This window comes from Loxodonta africana, chromosome 1, assembly GCF_030014295.1.
Source record: "Loxodonta africana isolate mLoxAfr1 chromosome 1, mLoxAfr1.hap2, whole genome shotgun sequence".
NCBI lineage: Eukaryota > Metazoa > Chordata > Mammalia > Proboscidea > Elephantidae > Loxodonta > Loxodonta africana.
In genome coordinates, this window is record NC_087342.1 from 75565123 (window position 1) to 75585774 (window position 20652).

Below are 20652 nucleotides of genomic sequence, written 5' to 3' on the forward strand. Positions count from 1 at the left end.
CAAGTGGTTTTCTTTAAGGAATAGAAATTTATTTTCTCACAGTTTAAGCAGCTGGAAGTCCAAATTCAGGGCACTACTGTAGGGGAATGCTCTCTCCCTCTTAGCCCTGGGAAAAAATCTTTCTCTCCGTTTCTATACCCCCAGAGTTCCTGGTTCCTTAGTAATCATCAGGTGTGTTTCTGTCTTCCTCAGTTTGTGCTCTCTTATCTCAGTGCCAGTCTGTTCTTTTTCTATCTCAAAAGTGATTAAATTTAAGACATACCCTACACTGATATGGCCTCATTAACATAAAAATAAAACTGATTCCAAAATGGGATTAAATCTCCAGGTATGGAGGTTTAGATTCTATCACATATTTTGGGGAGACATAATTGAATCCGTAACTGAAGTCAAGGAAGATAAGGTCTTGAAAAAGTGAGAAGAATTCATTAGTAATCTTGACAAGGAGATTCCATGAACTGATGGTGTAAAAAAAAAAAAAAAAAAAAACCAGAATGTAGTGGATTTAAAAACACAAGGAGAGGAATTGGAGACAGTAAATCTGGATAACCCTTTAGAAGTGATTTTTATAAGGCCATCTGAGAAACAGGGTAGTACCTAGAGGGGTATGTTGGGTCAAGAGAAACCCTTTTAAGACAGGAGACAAATAGCATATTTGAATGTTCCTGGAAATAATACAATAGGCACAAGTTGAGAGGTTTCACACATTTAGTCTGACTTTGGCACACTTCTAGGTAATGGTAATCCAGAAAAAAAAAAAATCTGACTTTGCGGACAAATATTATGGTGAAGGCCAACTGGTAGACAAAATTTTAAAAAAGAAAAATATGCATTAAGTCTGACTGCGATTATTTTAACAGCTCAAAGTATCAATTTCAACATTATGAAAGGGCAGTGCAAGGGATGAGTTGTGAGTCACAAAAAATCAGATAGAGAAAGTGCTTGAGGGCCACATGGTAGACAGTGTGCTGGACACTGAAAAAGGGACAAGGAGAATGGGATGCTCTTATGGACAGCGGCCATCAGGCGCACACCCCATTCCCAAGACCATTCTCACTCCTAGCCTGGTTTTCTTCACTAAGATTTCTATCTTAAGGCTTAATGTCACTTGTTCCAGAAAACCGTTTTTTCTCGCCCCACCCCCCTTTAGAGGGGGGTGAAGGGGGTATAGTCGCCATTACTGTGGCTTAAGGAAATAAAGTCGAAGTTTGATCCCGAATTGGTGTCACAGAGGTTATTTTCAAACTGCAGCTAGGTATACCGCAAGGGTTTTTTTTAATCAGAAACAAGCTCCTTTGTTTGGCCCGTACGGGGATCGAACCCGCGACCTTGGCATTATTAGCACCAAGCTCTAACCAACTGAGCTAACCGGCCTCTTACGCAAAAGATCCCTTCATATTCGTAAAGTTGGAAGATTGCTCACTCCCTCGTCATTCATCCAAAGGATGCTCTCTTTTTTTTATGCAATGTTCAAAAACAAAAAAAAACTTTTTTTTTTTTAATGTTAGCTATGACCAAATGGCACTGTGATCAAGCTTCTCTTTAGGTTTTCCGTTTTCCCTTTCCTCACTCCCGCAAACAGAAAAAGGAACAAAAACTCTACCTCCAGCAGAAATGAATTCCTCCTCCTATGGAAAATAAGATGTTCTAGAGCTCGTCGATTTCGTCCCGACAGAAACATTCGCTTAAGAGGGCTCCCCCATCCTAGCCCAGGAAGCCTTTGAAAAGGATGCAGACACCTCCGGGAGGGATCTGGTGGATTTGGTCCCCTTTTTTTTTTTTTCAGGGCGTGAGGATTTCTTTCCACACGGGAAGGAACATGCCCCGTTGGATCTGACCAGAGTCTCCCTATATCCTCGGGTGATGCCCCTTTGTGTTTTGTGAAAACGCCCTGCCCCGTGGATCTCTGTCGGTCCATTTTGCGATTTTATTGTCATTAACTGCCTATGTTCTTCTTTCCTTTCCTGGAGGACGACGGCTGTGTCGACTCATTCTTTCGTCTTCTGGTAGCCCCTGTGCCCGCACAGCACAGTGGTTGACTCAATAATTGAAGTTCACGAACGGGAAAAAGCGTACAGAAAATCATGTTTGCTGATGATCAAGTCCTAGAAAAATTAAAACAGCTCTAGATTTTGCTAACCTGAAAATATATTCTTTCAATCATTACCTGCAATATTCAAACAGTGGAGTTCAAGACGCTCAGATTACTTCGGAGGTGTCAAGCTGCTCTCTCTGTCCCAGGCACCCCCAGAAAAAAAGGGACTCTGACATGAAGAAGCACAGACATCACCACCATCTCCCACTGCTCTGGGTACAACTGCCATCTCTAAACTCAACACAAAGTGTGTGGGTCCGCCATGCCAAGTGATGCTTAAGGAAGAACCTGGAAAAAGGCAGCTAGCTTCTAGCTAACCAAAAGAAGAAAAGTACTGTTAGGGGAAGATAGAGAAAAGGGAGGGTAGAAGAAAGAAAAGAAAAATATATCAGAGTTTTCATTCTCACCCAGTAAATCAAATAAGTGATACAAGAAAACTGCAGACACAATTCAAAGAATTAGGCGTGTGTGGGGCAAAATCTAAGGATGTTTGTCATCCCAGAGATGGACGTTATAGAGTCCAGTCTAGGAAACCACCCCAACCCCATGTATCTGGCCCTGCAGCTTCACATTCCCAGGTCATATCCGTCCAGCTGCCCAGGCCCAAGTGTGGACCCACAGACCTCCAGAGTTCAGTCCTGAGGACCTTGAGCCCTGCTTCCTAAAGGGTCATTTTCTTTCAGTAGAAAACATAAAAAAAAAAACATACACAAGAGAAACTGACAAGGGACAATATTGAGGAGTTTCTTGAAATCAAATCCTTCCCCTCTTGCGAGCCTGCCTGTGTTTGTAAAGGAATTGGGGACCTGAGTGAAGACTTTAACTGTTTTGAATAATGGCGTTTGGTTTTTAATTTTAATACATAAATAGTATCAGTAAAAGAAAAGTACTGTCACCACGACAATTTCCTTGAGGAAAAGACGGTTTCAAGATTATTCAGCCTGGGGGTATCTAGAAAAACTCTATTTTATCCTGTGGAGGCAACTTGTTACTGAAGACAAGTTTCATTGTAGATGAGGTTATCACCTTTGCCCAATGCAGGAAAGGCCTTGCTTTGAAAGCAGGTGGGAAAATGTCTGTGTTTTCAAAGTTAGAATTGAATTGATTTTGTATGGAGATCTTCCCTCCTAACCCAACATATACGCAACATGTAAGAGTGAAAATATTTTGACCAACATTCGAAAAAGCTCATGCTGTCCCTGCACTCCTGGGCTTGAAATCATGGCTTTGTTTCCCTCGAGCCCTTGACACCTGGGTGTTCACCCCACCTCCAGTGTGGGCCAGCCTGTCCCCTCCCCCATTTCTCTCTGTTTCTGTGTATTCCAAGTGGGTGGAGGCAGGTGTCAAAGGAATGAGGTGCCTGCCCCTTAAACCCCAGTCTGCAAGGTAAGGTGGATCAGGATCCCTTCAGAATCCAGGGAGTGGGATTTACTGCCTTCTGGAAAGTGAAAATTTCAAATTCTAGAAGGAAAGGGCTCCTCTTCCAAACCGAACACTAGGACGTTCGGGTTCAAGACAAATGTCATTAGGAGTCTCCATCAATTTTTCTTTCCTTGCCAAATGTCTTGTTCATTTGGTCTAATTAATATGATGTTATTAATATAGTGAGAAAGACGTCTGGTGCATTATACAATAGAATGATGTCTGTGTATTTAAAGTAGAGCAAGAAATTCAATAGTAACTGCAGGGTAGTGCAATGGGGAGAGTCCTAGGAGAAAAGGTCAGAGAGGAAAATGAGTGGGGAGCAGGGAGATTGTGTAGAGATTTGAGGGTCATTATAAGAATTTTGAATTTTTCTTTCCTTTTTTATTTTTTTTGAGGGCAATAATGAGCCATTGCTGGATTTTAACCAGTGAATACAATAAGGAGTCCTTTTGGGGTTTTAAAAAGGACCCATGATGCTAAAGGAAATGGAGGAAACCTCAAAACATATTAAGAGACACCAGTAATACTCCACATCAGAGAATATTATGGATTGGGGAATGTTAGTGAGAGTTGAAGTGTGGAAAAGTGGCCAAATTCCAGATATATTTTAAAGATAAAGCAATGAAAGTTTTCTGAGTGATTGGATGGGGGAATAGAGCAAAAATGGAGTCAGTGAAGATGCCAAATTCTTAGTCCTAAACAGCTGGAGGAAGAGAGCTGCAGCTAAGTGAGACAGGGATCAATACGGTTGGATCAGTTTCAGAGGATACATATGAATTCCAGTTCGGAATATGTTAACTATAAAATGTTTATTCTGAGACTTCAAAGAGGAGATATCCAGTAGGCTAGAGGCACACAGTGGTCCTCAGATGAAGACCATGTAAAATGTAAATCATTAGATGGTGCCTCGCCAGGTGATTAGAAGCAATAGAGAAGAGAAGAGGCCTAAGAACTGAACTCTGAGAGATGTTCCAATGTTCCTGCAAAGGCCAAAGCCGTCTTTGGGCAAAACGGGCAATGTCATGTTCCTCTTTAAACCAGTCACTTCTTCCCTACTCACCACGTTCAGATCAAAATTTAACCTCCCTACTCTCGAGAACCCTCCCTGACCTCCCTGATCCTGGGCATATTATCCCACTTACCTTCCCTCTCTGCACAGTCTGAATGAAACCTCCAAGTGCAGCTCCCCACACTCCACTTCCTCTCTATTCCATTTTCACCCAAGGCCAGGATCCCCCCTCCATTCAACTGCTCGTCAACCACTTTACTTATTTTTTTAATCAAATAAAGTGTAGATTAGCCACCAATTTCCCCAGCAAGTCGGGATCCTCGGGACTGGTGTTGATGCCTCTTTTCTGTGCTTCTGTGAGGGAACCCGGAGATTTTTATGTGTCATTCTACTCAGCAATTTTATTATAACTACTGTGAGAACAGTTGTCAAAATGATCAGTTGAGGTGCACTTCCCTCTTTCTAGTTTGCCATTTCCCCAAGGACATCAGGTACTTCCAGTGACCACTATGAGATTGGGCTGCTCAATAGTTGCTTTAAAATAAATATTAAAGCAAATTTTTGAGAAAAGTTAACAAATTAACATATGTGTTAAATGAAATCTCTGTTTATCCTGCTGATCTTATCTCAAAACAAAATAGAGTCAGGCTTGAGATGGTACTACTAAGAAAGAAACATTCTTTTCCCCTCCTTTACCCACAATATTTTCATCAGTTTGTGCTTTAGCTGCCACAGAAGGAGACATTAAGTGACCTTTCTCAGAGGCTCAGAAATGTCTCTTGTCAAGAGTTTCTAATACTTCCCAGACGAGCACATATTCACTGGCCAGCACTTTCACCAGGACTCTGCCTTGGGAAAGTTTCATTTAGAATCTAGTAGAAAGCCCATTGTTTCCAATACCGGCAGTTAGGACAGTGATTTAAGACAGTTAACATGGAATGAAGAACAAAGAAGAGTCAGGTTCATCATAAAGGTCATTTACACGCTATAAAACAGATTAAAAGGTATGGGACACCGAGTTTATCGGATATGAGTGATACAGAACTGAAGAGAAGTTCATTTGACGTCTAATAGACTCACTCGCCACAGGTTTCACTTCCACGAAGTCCACACCACGCCCAAGACACAGAACTGGGCACAGCTTGAGACCCATACCCTGTGGCCCTCAATCCCTTCTGCTACCAAAGTGCGGAAGCCCTACTGAGTTCAGATGGTTCCTACTAGTTCCTAAAGGTTCAAGTTCGATCACCTGGAGATGAAGATAATTGCGTCTTGCACCGCCAGAGAAATGAGCCTGGAACTTATCAAGAAATTCCTTGGAACTCGTCCGAGATTTTTCTCCCTGGTGCTTGTGAAGTAATTGGGTCCCTGGGAGTAGCATTTGCTTGGCTATGATTTATCTGGTTTTGATATTGCTGATAGTAAGAATGGGAAAGTTTAAGTGGAAAATACAATGCTCTTCATCCAAGAACACACCCTGGAAAAAAGGCACAGATTTCAGATGAAGCATCTCTGAAGCCCTAAGGCATTATCACAAAGAAGTTTCCTTAGTGTTGTGGTTATCACGTGGTGTCGTGGTTATCATGAGGTGTAGTGGTTATCACGAAGTGTAGTGGTTATCAAGTCCGCATAACACCTGAAAGATTCCTGGCTGAAAAAAGGGCGGAAACAAACTGGTCGTTCTTTTCGTGAATTCTGGATTTGCTCCAGAAACTCTTCATGTGCATGCCCTTACGTTTCAACCAAGCCCCTAACCTTCCCTTTGCCTTTGCAGTCCCAGACTTTAAATTCTCAGAATAACGTAGCCAACTTGCCTCCTTGTCCGCCACAGCAGGTTGTCAGGTGCTGGGTTATCTCCTGGGTTAGAAAATATCTTACACCCGCTGCAGTAGCTAGCTATAGGAGGAGGCGAGGACCCCATTAGTTCTCAGCACAGCATTCAGAGTGAAGGGTCCTGAGACTGCAGTGTGGCTGCTGTATGCAAGGAGGATCAAGAAGCCAATTGTAACTGCAGCAGAGTGAACAAGTTGCAGAGAGAATTGTTGTTGTTAGGTGCCATCAGGTGGGCTCCGACTCATAGCAACCCTATGCACAACAGAACGATGCACTGCCTGGTCTTGCACCATCCTCACAATCGTTATACTTGAGCTCATTGTTGCAGCCACCGTGTCAACCCCCTCGTGGAGGGTCTTCCTCTTTTCTGCTGACCCTGTACTCTGCCAAGCATGATGCCCTTCTCCAGGGACTCATCCCTCCTGACAACATGTCCACAGTACTTAAGACTCAGTCTCGCCATCCTTGCCTCTAAGGAGCATTCTGGCCGCACTTCTTCCAAGAAAGATTTGTTCGTTCTTTTCGTAGTCCATGGTATATTCAATATTCGCCAACACCACAATTCAAAGGTGTCAACTCTTCTTCGGTCTTCCTTATTCATTGTCCAGCTTTCACATGCATATGATGTGATTGAAAATACCATGGCTTGGGTCAGACGAACCTTAGTCTTCAAGATGACATCTTAGCTTGTCAACACTTTAAAGAGGTCCTTTGCAGCAGATTTGCCCAATGCAATGCGTCTTTTGATTTCGTGACTGCTGCTTCCATGGCTGTTGTTTGTGGATCCAAGTAAAATGAAATACTTGACACCTTCAATCTTTTCTCCGTTTATCATGATGTTGCTCATTGGTCCAGTTGTGAGGATTTTTGTTTTCTTTATGTTGAGGCGCAATGCATACTGAAGGCTGTGGTCTTTGATCTTCATTAGTAAGTGCTTCAAGTCCTCTTCACTTTCAGCAAGCAAGATTGTGTCATCTGCATAACACAGGTTGTTAATGAGTCTTCCTCCAATCCTGATGCCCCATTCTTCTTCATATAGTCCAGCTCCTCATATTATTTTTTCAGTTTTGTGTACAGGTTAAATAGGTATGGTGAAAGAAGAAAACTCTGACGCACACCTTTCCTGACTTTAAACCAATCAGTATCCCCTTGTTCTCTCGGAACGACTTCCTCTTGATCCATGTAAACGTTGCTCATGAGCACAATTAAGTGTTCTGGAATTCCCATCCTTCACGGTGTTATCCATAGATCGTTATGATCCACACAGTCGAACGCCTTTGCACAGTCAATAAAACACAGGTAAACATCCTTCTGGTATTCTCTGCTTTCAGCCAGGATCCACCTGGCATCAGCAATGATAGCCCTGGTTCCACGTCCTGTTCTGAATCCAGCCTGAATTTCTGGCAGTTCCCTGTCAATATACTGCTGCAGCCGTTTTGGAATGATCTTCAGCAAAATTTTTCTTGCATGGGATATTAACGATATTGTTCTATAATTTCTGTGTTCAGTTAGATCACCTTTCTTGGGGATAGCCATAAATATGGATCTCTTCCAGTCAGTTGGCCAGGAAGCTGTCTTCCATATTTCTTGGCATAGACGAGTATAGCACCTCCAGTGCTGCATCTGTTTGTTGAAACATGTCAATTGATATTCCATCAATTCCTGGAGCCCTGTTTTTTGCCAATGCCTTCCGAGCAGCTTGGACTTCTTCCTTCAGTACCATCGGTTCCTGAGCATATGCCACCTCTTGAAATGGTTGAATATCAACTAATTCTTTTTGGTATAATGAATCTGTGTATTCCTTCCATCTTCTTTTGATGTTTCCAGCATCATTTAATATTTCCCCATGGAATCCTTCACTATTGCAACTCAAGGCTTCAATTTTTTCTTCAGTTCTTTCAGCTTGAGAAACGCCGAGCATGTTCTTCCCTTTTGGTTTTCCATCTCCAGCTCTTTGCACATGTTATTATAATACTTTACTTTGTCTTCTCAAGCCGCCCTTTGAAATCTTCTGTTCAGTTCTTCTGCTTCATCAATTCTTCCTTTTGCTTTAGCTGCTCGAAGCTGAAGAGCAAGTTTCAGACTCTCCTCTGACATCCATCTTGGTCTTTTCTTTCTTTCCTGTCTTTTCAGTGACCTCCGGCTTTCTTCATGGATGATGTTCTTGATGTCATTCCACAACTCGTCTCTCCGGCAGTCACTAGTGTTCAATGCATCCAATCTATTCTTGAGATGGTCTCTAAATTCAAGAGGGATATACTCAAAGTCATATTTTGGCTCTCGTGGACTTGCTCTGATTGTCTTCAGTTTCAGCTTGAACTTGCATAGGAGCAATTGATGGTCTGTTCCACAGTTGTCCCCTGGCCTTGTTCTGACTGATGATATTGAGCTTTTCCATTGTCTCTTTCCACAGATACAGTCAATTTGATTTCTGTGTGTTCTTTCTGGTGAGGTCCATGGGTATAGTCACCGTTTACGTTGGTGAAATAAGGTTATTTGCAATGAAAAAGTCGTCGGTCTTGCAAAATTCTATCATTCAATCTCTGGCATTGTTTCTATCCCCAAGGCCATATTGTCCAACTACTGATACTTCTTCTTTGTTTCCAACTTTTGCATTTCAATCGCCAGTAATTGTGAATGCATCTTGATTGCATTTTCGATCAATTTCACACTGTAGCAGCTGATAAAAATCTTTTATTTCTTTATCTTTGGCCCTAGTGGTTGGTGAGTAAATTTCAATAATAGTCGTATTAACTAGTCTTCCTTGTAGACCTATGGATATTATCCTATCACTGACAGTGTTGTACTTCAGGATAGGTTTTGAAACATTCTTCTTGACGATGAATGCAACACCATTCCTCTTCAAGTTGTCATTCCCAGCGTAGTACTATATGATTGTCTGATTCAAAATGGCCAATACCAGTCCATTTCAGCTCATTAAGGCCCAGGATATTGATGTTTATGCATTCCATGTCATTTTTGATGATTTCCGATTTCTCTCCATTCATGCTTCATACAGTCCAGGTTGTGATTATTAATGAATGTTTGCAGCTGTTTCTTCTCATTTTGAGTTGTGTCACATCAGCAGATGAAGGTCCCGAAAGCTTTACTCCATTCACATCATTAAGATGGACTCTACCTTGAGGGGGCAGCTCTTCCCCAGTCATCTTTTGAGTGCCTTCCAACCTGGGGGGACTCATCTTACAGGACTAAATCAGACAATGTTCCCCTGCTATTCATAAGGTTTTCACTGGCTAATGCTTTTCAGAAGTAGACTGCCGGGTCCTTCTTCCTAGTTTGTCTTAGTCTGAAAGCTCAGCTTAAACCTGTCCTCCATGGGTGACCCTGCTGGCATCTGAATACCAGTGGCATAGCTTCCAGCATCACAGCAACACACAAGCCCCCACAGTATGACAAACTGACAGACACTTGGGCGGGAGAGAGTAGTAGGAGCAAACGAATAGAGTGGAGGATTGTTAGGCCTGTCAAAGTGTAAAAATAAGGAAAATTTTCTAACAGAAATGATGGTTGCATTGCAGAGTAGGTAACAAAAACAACAACCCAAGTTGGGATATCATTCGGAAGTGCTCCAAATTCTGAAAGAAGAGAAGTGTTTTTATGCGTGAGGGGTGGGGACCACACATGGGATACTAAACCTCTTGTTGTCAGTTTGATTCAGACTCATGGTGACCCTATAGGACAGAGTAGAACTGCCCCATAGGATTTCCAAGAAGGGGGCTGGTGGATTCTGACTGCTGACCTTTTGGCTAGCAGCAGAGTTCTTAACTGCTATGCTACCCAGGCTCCATCAGATGCATATAAGGTGCAAATAAAACTTTCATGGCAGTTAATGATCACAGATTTGGGGGGGGGGGGAAATGGCATACATAAACACCTTTTTGGTGAATATTCTCACCTTTCCCTTTATGGAACATGCTTATCACGTGCTTATGCTTAAGCCATGACGTTGTCATAAATCAGTAACAAGTGTTCTTTCTGAGACCAATAGTATTTTTGTCACAATGTCACTACATAGTTGTTCACTTAAGGTGGAGCTCACATATTTTAAAAGCAGAAGAAGAAAGGGATAAAGCACAAATGGAAGTTTCAGTTCAAACCTATGTCAGTCACAGTCATGGCAGTAACCTCAGGTTTTTTTTTTTTTAATAATTTTTATTGAGCTTTAAGTGAACATTTACAAATCAAGTCAGTCTGTCACATATAAGTTTATATACACCTTACTCCATACTCCCACTGGCTCTCCCCCTAATGAGTCAGCCCTTCCAGTCTCTCCTTTCGTGACAATTTTGCCAGCTTTCAACTCTCTCTATCCTCCCATCCCCCCGCCAGACAGGAGATGCCAACACAGTCTCAAGTGTCCACCTGATACAAATAGCTCACTCTTCATCAGTATCTCTGTCCTACCCATTGTCCAGTCCCTTCCATGTCTGATGAGTTGTCTTCGGGAATGGTTCCTGTCCTGGGCCAACAGAAGGTTTGGGGACCATGGCCGCCGGGATTCCTCTAGTCTCAGTCAGACCATTAAGTATGGTCTTTTTGTGAGAATTTGGGGTCTGCATCCCACTGATCTCCTGCTCCCTCAGGGGTTCTCTGTTGTGCTCCCTGTCAGGGCAGTCATCCGTTGTGGCCGGGCACCAACTAGTTCTTCTGGTCTCAGGATGGTGTAAGTCTCTGGTTCATGTGGCCCTTTCTGTCTCTTGGGCTCATAGTTATCGTGTGACCTTGGTGTTCTTCATTCTCCTTTGATCCAGGTGGATTGAGACCAATTGGTGTATCTTAGATGGCCCCTTGTTAGCATTTAAGACCCCAGACGCCACATTTCAAAGTGGGATGCAGAATGTTTTCATAATAGAATTATTTTGCCAATTGACTTAGAAGTCCCCTTAAACCATGGTCCCCAAACCCCCGCCCTTGCTCCGCTGCACTTTGAAGCATTCAGTTTATCCCGGAAACTTATTTGCTTTTGGTCCAGTCCACTTGAGCTGACCTTCCATGTATTGAGTGTTGTCCTTCCCTTCACCTAAAGCAGTTCTTATCTATTGACTAATCAGTAAAAAAAACCCTCTCCCACCCTTGTAACCACAAAAGTATGTGTTCTTCTCAGTTTATACTATTTCTCAATATCTTATAATAGTGGTCTTATACAATATTTGTCCTTTTGCCTCTGACTAATTTCGCTCAGCGTAATGCCTTCCAGGTTCCTCCATGTTGTTGTTTGTCTTTTTGTGGTTGAGTTTTAAGAGAATCACATAGATTTTAGAGATCAGGTGCTGGTCGGAGATGTCATAGCTGAAAATTCTTTCTCAGTCTGTAGGTGGTCTTTTTACTCTTTTGGTGAAGTCTTTAGATTTTTACGAGCTCCCAGTTATCTGGTTTCTCTTCGTCATTTTTGGTAACATTTTGTATTCTGTTTATGCCTTGTATTAGGGCTCCTACCGTTGTCCCTATTTTTTCTTCCACGATCTTTATCGTTTTAGTCTTTATGTTTAGGTCTTTGATCCACTTGGAGTTAGTTTTTGTGCATGGTGTGAGGTATGGGTCCTATTTATTTTTTTGCAAATGGATATCCAGTTATGCCAGCACCATTTGTTAAAAAGACTTTCTTTTCCCCAATTAACCGACACCGGGTCTTTGTAAAATACCAGCTGCTCATATGTGGATGGATTTATATCTGGGTTCTGAATTCTGTGCCATTGGTCTATGTGCCTGTTGTTGTACCAGTACCAGGCTGTTTTGACTACTGTGGCTGTATAATAGGTTCTAAAATCAAGTAGAATGAGGCCTCCCACTTTCTTCTTCTTTTTCAGGAATGCTTTACTTATCCGAGGCTTCTTCCCCTTCCATATGAAGTTGGTGATTTGTTTCTCTATCACATTAAAAAATGTCATTGGAATTTGGATCGGAAGTGCATTGTATGTATAGATGGCTTTTGGTAGAATAGACATTTTTACTATGTTAAGTCTTCCTATCCATGAGCAAGGTATGTTTTTCCACTTAAGTAGGTCCTTTTTAGTTTCTTGTAGTAGTACTTTGTAGTTTTCTTTACATAGGTCTTTTACATCTTTGGTGAGATTTATTCCTAAGTATTTTATCTTCTTGGGAGCTACTGTGAATGGTATTGATTTCGTTATTTCATCTTCAATGTTCTTTTTGTTGATGTAGAGGAATCCAAGTGATTTTTGTATGTTTATGTTATAACCTGAGACTCTGCCAAACTCTTCTACTAGTTTCAGTAGTTTTCTGGATGATTCCTTAGGGTTTTCTGTGTAGAAGATCATGTCATCTGCAAATAGAGATAATTTTACTTCCTCCTTGCCAATCCCAATGACCTTTATTTCTTTGTCTAGCCTAATTGCTCTGGCTAGGACCTCTAGCACAATGTTGAATAAGAGCGGTGATAAAGGGCATCCTTGTCTGGTTCCCGTTCTCAAGGGAAATGCTTTCAGGCTCTCTCCATTTACAATGATGTTGGCTCTGGCTTTGTATAGATGTCCTTTATTATGTTGAGGAATTTTCCTTCAATTCCTATTTTGGTGAGAGTTTTTATCATAAATGGGTGTTGGACTTTGTCAAATGCCTTTTAATAAGGTCATGTTAACCTCAGTTTTAAGGTACTCTTTCACATATGCCCCTTCTGATGATGGATCTTCACAGAGGTTTCTTGACCCCATTATAAGAGTGCTTTCTTTTCCATGGAGCCCTGGTGGTGCAGTGGTTAAGAGTTTGGCTGCTAACTACATGATCAGCAGTTCCAATTGAACAGCTGCTCCCTGGAAACCCCATCGGGCAGTTCTACTCTGTTCATAGGGTTGCTATGGCTTGGAATTCACTGAACACCAATGGGTTTGGGTGTTTTTTGTTTTCTTTTCTTTTGCATGGATTTACTCTGTGGATGTTTACTTCTCTAATTATAATATCATATACAGACCCCCTGCTTTACCATGCCATAACTCATATACTCTGCTTCTGTGATCTTCTGGTTGGGGGCACATACAGAGTAAGACCACATTTGGAGGAATAACTTGACATTTCCAAAACATTAACTGAAGGTTCGAAACTAGATTTCCCTACAAATTTGTTTAGGAAATTTTTTTTGTACATTGGTGGGAAAATAGGAGTTGGATTACAAACATTAAAAAAGTAGTGTATATGATTAAGATAATTAACCCAACCAGTAAGAAAGAACACAACTAAGAGCCAATATTATTAGGTAACTAAAAAAAAAAAAAAATAAGAAAAGGGATATCAGGCATAGGAGGCACTGAATGAAGTTAAATAGCTTTTTGATGAATTTTTCTGATATGTTGTTTCATTTCTCCCTGTAGTGTTTACCTAGTCATAATAAGAAATATTCGCAATGGCATGGGCTAATACTAAACAAAATCCTTAAAATTCAGTAACGTGCATGAGGTCTCATTCCTTGATCTTGGGAGGAGTTCTCAGGTTCAGGTAGAGTCTCCTTCTGGCCACTGAGGCTCTTGGATATAATCTTTAATGCCCCAGAAGGATGGTATATCCAAAGAGAAGTTTTTGGCTTTCTTAAATTGAGATAAAGAGATCCAAGGCTTAATTTTTGGAGTTTGGTTGTACATGGAATGGTGGGGAGAACTAACTATGGTCCTTTTCATAAGTACAATATGGTAAAATATATTGAAATATTATGGTCAAGCATTTTCAGGGAATTAGCAAAGTAAAATTTACTTGCAAATGACAAACTTAAAAATGGCTTTGGATGACTTTAATAATAATTCTAAAAAGTGATGGACATGATGGAAATTAAGCATATAACTAATATAGAATTAAACAATGTCAATTCAAAAAAATCTTTAGATGAAAATATTGTTAAACATAATGAATTACCTGAATTTCAAAGAGCTTTAGATATAACATATAATCATCTTAGAACATAATATTAGATAGTTAGGCTATACCAAGATTACTAAGTTTTTTAACATCTGAATAGTCACAAAAAATTTCCTAGATAAACAATGTGAATTTCTCAGTTAAAACCCTTTCATGATATGTGGAATAGAACCTGTCCATATATATTTTCAGGATCTCACATTACTTGGGGAGGTACTTTTCCCACTGAATGTATTTGCTGCCCTCCAGTGGGGGCTTGATTAATGTTGAAAAAGGAAAGAAAAGTTCTTTGGCAAACATTCACTAAGGTAGGAGGTTTAGGTAAGAGGCAGTTCTCCCACGAAGTGTGATTGAGTCATACTTCCTGGCTTTTGTACAGCTTCGTAAGTCTTCCAAGAACATTTATGGCCTTTTTTTTTTCAGTTTTAGACCATTTTGGCAACTTTAGATTTTCCATGTGTGTCATATTTGAAAAACCAATGCAACCAAAAGGACTTTTCTCATTTTTGAAAAGTGTTACTTTTGGGGGACATGTGTTACTCACAAATTATGTACCAAAATTTGTAATTCAAAACCTAAATTCAGAAGGACTTCTTGATTCAACATGCCTTCCATTACTGAAAACACAAGGCATCAAAATTTTTTCCAAAGGATAAAGTAATAGGGTCTTGATGATATTAGATTTAAAAGAAGGAATAACTGTAACGAAGTCAGAAATTGAAATGATAAAATTATGACACAAATTTTAACTCAGGTCAAATGTGGTAATGTTCTCAGTATGACAATATATTTCATGTAATTCATAACATATTTCATAAAATTCTTAAGCATTTTTCTCTATGAAATGGAAACAAATCTTTTCTGGCTTCTATGAGATTTGAAAACAGTCAGGATATTCAAATTATCATATTCGGGAACTTATTGTGTTACAACTCTTGCTTTTAAGGCAGATTGCAGAAGAAGAAAATTAAATCTACAACCCAGTAAACAAGGAAAAATTTTTTTTTAACAATGAGAAACTCGTTTCTTTGTTTACTATGTTATTTGATATTCAATTTTTTTTTTAATTCTCATGGATTAACTCATCAAACTTTAGCTGCAGCAGTATAAAAACCCAGACTACATCAAACAAATTCCTTCTTTAAGAAAACTTTCAAATTTCTTGCCTTTGGGATGTATTTCTCATTTTGCAATCCTTCAGTACACAAACACAAACCCTCAATACACATAGATACATGCTCTTTTCTGTGGCATACTAGCTTTCTATTTGACCTTCTTTCAACATTCTATAAAGCTGAACAATCATCTAAATTCTTTTTCCATCCTTGCCTCTTTTTCATCTCGGTAATTTTCTACACCTTTCCTCTAGCCTTCTATAACTTTCTATATCCATCCAAATCCTTTAACTAAAACACATTTCATATGTTTAATCCAGCCTTAGTTACTTAAGGAAATGTTGGAAACTGCTTTTAAATTCACATATGATAAAACATAAAAAATTGTGTCAGAGCAAGTTCCTTTTCATTAGTTCTTGGGAATATTAGGATTACTCAATTTCTGTAGGTGCTCATTTATCACCAAACCAATCAGAGTAAGTTCTTTGAAGAAATATTATAAGTTAGTAATACCATACGGAGGCTGGAAATTATTGTGTTTTCATAACGTTGTCTTTGGCATGCAGTGTAGGATTTTTAGAGAAATAATTTAGAATAATTTGCCCTTTTTTAACGCTTATGCTACACCAACTAAAATAACTTATTTTTTTTTTCAGGTGTGTTTTTAAACAGAGCCATTTATATCAAAGTTCCTTAGGATAGGTATTAAAAGCCTAGATTATGAAACAGGAGTAAGAGAGAAATGAGCTGAAATTTTAGAAAGCACTATGAAAAAACTTTAAAGTGTTCAAGAGGAAACATGTCACTTTGAGGACTAGGGTGCGCCTGACTGAAGCCATGTTCTTTTCAATTGCCTCATATGCATGCTTAGATGGATGGATTTTATTTAGTTTTTTTTACTAAAGCTAAAAATTAAACAAAAGGTTGCCAAGAAGAAAGAAAAGACAAGTGCAAGTAGGAACTCATTTTCCCAAAGTGGCCACTGAAATTCTAAATTAGTGTATTAGGACAGATTTTAAAAGGCACTTGAAAGAGAGGTTTGTTGCCTAGTTTCATTGAAAAGGAAGTAAGTTCAATCAGCTTTGTTAGCAGAACCAAAAGGAGGAGCAGCTGACAATTCAACAGAGGGGGGTAGGAGTTGAAATTTAACTCTGCAATTCTTTATTCTCTTTAGCAACTTAGAGACAGTGTCTTGCAAAAAAGTAAAACCAAAAAACAAAAACTGTCTAGGGGGAGCTCAAATAAAAATCCAAGTACAAACTTTGACTTGCAAGAATCAAAACAAGAACAAAAAACTAAACGAGAACCAAACAAACAATAAAAACTTCAAGAACCAGAAGAAACCTACACTAAAACTCAAAAAACTTTGATCCAAGAAAGCAGAGCTCGTTTTCAAGAAGTTATTAAGCAGACTCTGAGAAATCATGGCATTGGAGACCAGGGTCTGGGTCCTGAGCATCTCAGGTGCCTAAAAGATAATGCACCATCGAATCCCACTTGTGACCTCAGATAAGTCAAAGTGCAAGCTAACAAGAACTCTGTAAGGAGAGAAATGATAGATTTTACTGTAGAATAGAAAACAACCAAAGCCAACAGCCCAGTTTGGAGGCAGCACTGAGAAGTGCCCCCATGTTGCAGTAGCACTGGGAGGTGCTCCAAACTCTGAAAAGGGAGGAAGGTTTTTATACCTGAGGGCGGGGTATTACACATGTGTCACATATGAGTCACAAGTAAAGTTTTCACAAGCTCAGTTAATCATCATAGACTTTCTGTAAGCAAAGTGTGTACATAAACAGCTTTCTAGGGAGCATATGGACATTACCTTGCTGGAACATTCTATTGCTTGCTTATTCATGAACTACGACTTTGTCATACATCAGTTACAAGTGTTCTTTCTAAGAACAAAACATTTATCATAGTACGACTACATAGTTGTTCACTCAAGAGGTGGAGGGTACACATATGCTGAAAGAAGAGGACAAAGGGGACATAAGACAAAGAGAAGTTTAGATTCAAATCTTTGTCAGTTAGTCATGTCAAGTGTCTCAGTTTTAACATGTTCTTTCACAGGCCTTTTTTTTTTTAATGTGAAAAGTGTATTTGTTTCTCCTTCATGCAGCCAATTGGAAACCAGCACTTTCTTCTTTTCTTTTTTATTGTGCTTTAGAAGAAGGTTTACAGAACAAACTTGTTTCTCTTTAAACACTTGGTACACATATTTTTTTATGACATTGGTTAACAACCACGCAACATGTCAACACTCTGCCTTCTCCACCTTGGGTTCCCTATTGCCAGCTTTCCTGTCCCCTCCTGCCTTCTAGTCTTTGCCTCTGTGCTGTTGTGCCCCTTTAGTCTTGTTTTCTTTCATGGGCCTGTCTAATCTTTGGCTGAAGGGTGAACCTCAGGTGTGACTGCATTACTGAGCAGAAAGGATTTCAGGAGACATACTCTCAGAGTTTCTCCAGTCTCTGTCAGGCCTGTAAGTCTGGTCTTCTTTGTGATTTACAATTTTGTTCTACATTTTTCTTCAGCTCTGTCCCAGAATCTCTATTGTGATCCCTGTCAGAGCAGTCAGTGGTGGTAGCCGGGCATCATCTAGCTGTAGTGGACTCAGTCTGGTGGTAGATGTGGTCCGTTAGTCCTTGGGGCTAATCAGTCTTGTTTTAGTCTTCTTCATTCTTCCTTGCTCCCAAAGGGGTGAGACCAGCGGTGTATCTTAGATGGCTGCTCACAGGCTTTTAAGACCCCAGATGCTAATACCCAAAGTAGAACATAGAAGATTTTCTTTATAAACTATGTTATGCCAATTTAGCTAGATGTAGCCGCAGACCATGGTTCCCACAGCCCTCAGCTCAGCAATTCAGTCCCTCAGGGAGTTTGGATTTGTAAGGAGCTTCCATGACCTTTTTACATGCCATTTTTTAAGGTCACTTCTATTCTGATAAAATGAGTGGATGATGGCTTTTAAGCAGTGAAGTAACTCCATGTGATTATGTTTTTAAAAGGTCCCTTTGCCAGTTCTGTGGAGAATGTTTTTTACAGCGGGAAGAATAAATACAAGGAGATTTGTTAAGTCCCTTTCCTCATGCTACATGTAACAAATGACAATGGCTTGAATGTGACAACCCCCCTCCCAAAAAAAAAGTCAAACTCATTGCTATGGAGTTGACTCAGCCAAGTAGCGACCCTATACGACAGAGCAGAACTGCCCCCAATAGAGTTTCCAAGGAGTGTTGGTGGATTCAAATTGCCAACCTTTTGGTTAGCAGCCATAGCTCTTAACCACTGCTCCACCAGGGTGCTGGACATGACTAGGGAGTCTAAAATTTATATAGGTGCCTTGCCGGAAGTAGCGAGGCTGAATAAAGTCCAGGGGCTAAAATCTATTTTTATACAAAAGTTTCTTAAGGGGTAGTAGTTAATGCTGGAATCTGTTTTGTGTGAACATTTGTTAAAATCATTATGAAAAGTTCCAGAAAGAAATGAGAGACAGCACACACAGAAACTTATCGTTTCCCATACGCAGGGGAAGGATGTCCCACCAAAGGTACTTTATCTTAGCCTACAAAGAGGCTATGCTATAGGAAAATTACGCTCTCACAAAGCAGCGTAGTGCAATTTCCTCGTGACTGACCTGACAACCCATTCCAAGTCACTAAAGCAAGAGTGGATGTTCCCAGGTTGTTCCCAATGAAACATCTCCCTACTAACTAAATGGGTATAAAGTCAAGGAAGACTCCTTAAGCCAATCATGTATTCCCATATGATATGTTTCTGACCTTTGGCAATAATGTAATTTTTCTTAATTTACTTCCTTCTGTAGTAGTATATTAGAGACTCCCTGATTGTGATTCAGTGGCTTCTGTTAGTCTCTTGTGTCTGGTGCACACTGGCACATCTCTCATTGCAACGATCACCTTTGTATTTGCTTAATAAATACCTCTTTTCATCAAATTTGATTCTGGGGTCTTTTTCTCCAATGCCAGACAAGATGGTGGCTGTCAAGAGTAGTAAGAAGTAGTCAGGGTCTGGATATATTTTGAAGATAGAGAGAAGGGAAATTCCTCACAAACTGGATGTGAGATATGACACAGAGAAAAAAATAAATGATGACTTCAAGGTCTTTTAGCCTGAAAGAGCGGAAGAATTGAGTTGAAAGACTGTATATAGTAGGATTATTAGAGAAAAATGGGAGTTCATTTTTATACATGCTAACTTTTAAATGCCTAGTATAAAACTTTCAAGTGGTAACGTCAAAGAATCAGTTGTATATACAAGATGTGAGGTTCATGGAGTGGTCTAGAATGCAGATACACATTTGTGAGTTGTAGGCATATAAACCAAAAAACCAAACCCGTTTTCATCAAGTGGTTAAGGGTTTGTCTGCTAGCCAAAGGGTCACCAGTTCAAACCCACCAGTCACTCCATGGGAGAAAGATGTGGCAGTCTGCTTCCAGAAAGAAGATAACCTTGGAAACCCTATGGGGCAGCTCTAATGTGTTGATGATTGAAAGCATGAGAATGGGTGAGATTACCAGGGAGGGAGTACATATAGAGAAAATGTTCAAGGACCAGTCTGTGGGACATGCTCCTATACAATGGGTGAGGAGAGGTGACACCAACAAAAACTATTGAGAAGGATGAGCCAGTGAGGTAGAAAGGCAGTCAGGACAGCAGTGTCTTGGAATTCAAAAAAAAAAAAAAAAGAAGTTTTAAGATAGTGTTTACTGACATTGAGAAGTTGTCTTATTTCCTTCGGGCTAGAGTCTGGAAGTCCAAATTCAGGGCACAGCTCTAGGGGAATTCTTTCTTTCTGTTGGCCCTGGGGGAAGATCCTTGCCTCAGTTTCCATAGCCTCAGAGTTCCTGGGGTCCTTATTGATCCTCACATGTGCTTCTGTCTTCCTCAGTTTGTCCTCCCTTGTCACAGGGCCTAATCTGTTCTTTTTGTATCTCAAGAGTTATTACATTTAAAACATACCCTACACTGATTATGGCCTCATTAACAGAACAAAGAAAACTGGTTCCCCAATGGGAATAAATTCCCAGGTATAGGGGTTTGGATTTCAACACAAATTTTAGGGGGGCACAATTGAATCCTTAACAGAAGTCAAGGAAGAGACGGTCTTGAAAAAGTGAGAAGTCATTGGTAATCTTGACAAGAAGTTTCCATGAACTGGTGGTGTCAAAAACCAGAATGTAGTGGATTTCAGAACTGGAGCTAGGAAATCTGGATAATTCTCTAGGGGATGTTATAAAGCCATCTGAGAAACAGGGTAGTAGCTAGAGGGA

The 20652-nt window shown here is 40.2% G+C and overlaps 1 non-coding gene across 1 annotated transcript; it reads right to left on the bottom strand.

The window, feature by feature from the left end:
- Window positions 1-1300: 1300 nt before the first annotated feature.
- On the bottom strand, window positions 1301-1374 carry TRNAI-AAU (transfer RNA isoleucine (anticodon AAU)). The gene has a single exon. It is a non-coding gene; the product is annotated as a tRNA-Ile (tRNA).
- Between the last annotated feature and the right edge of the window lie 19278 nt (window positions 1375-20652).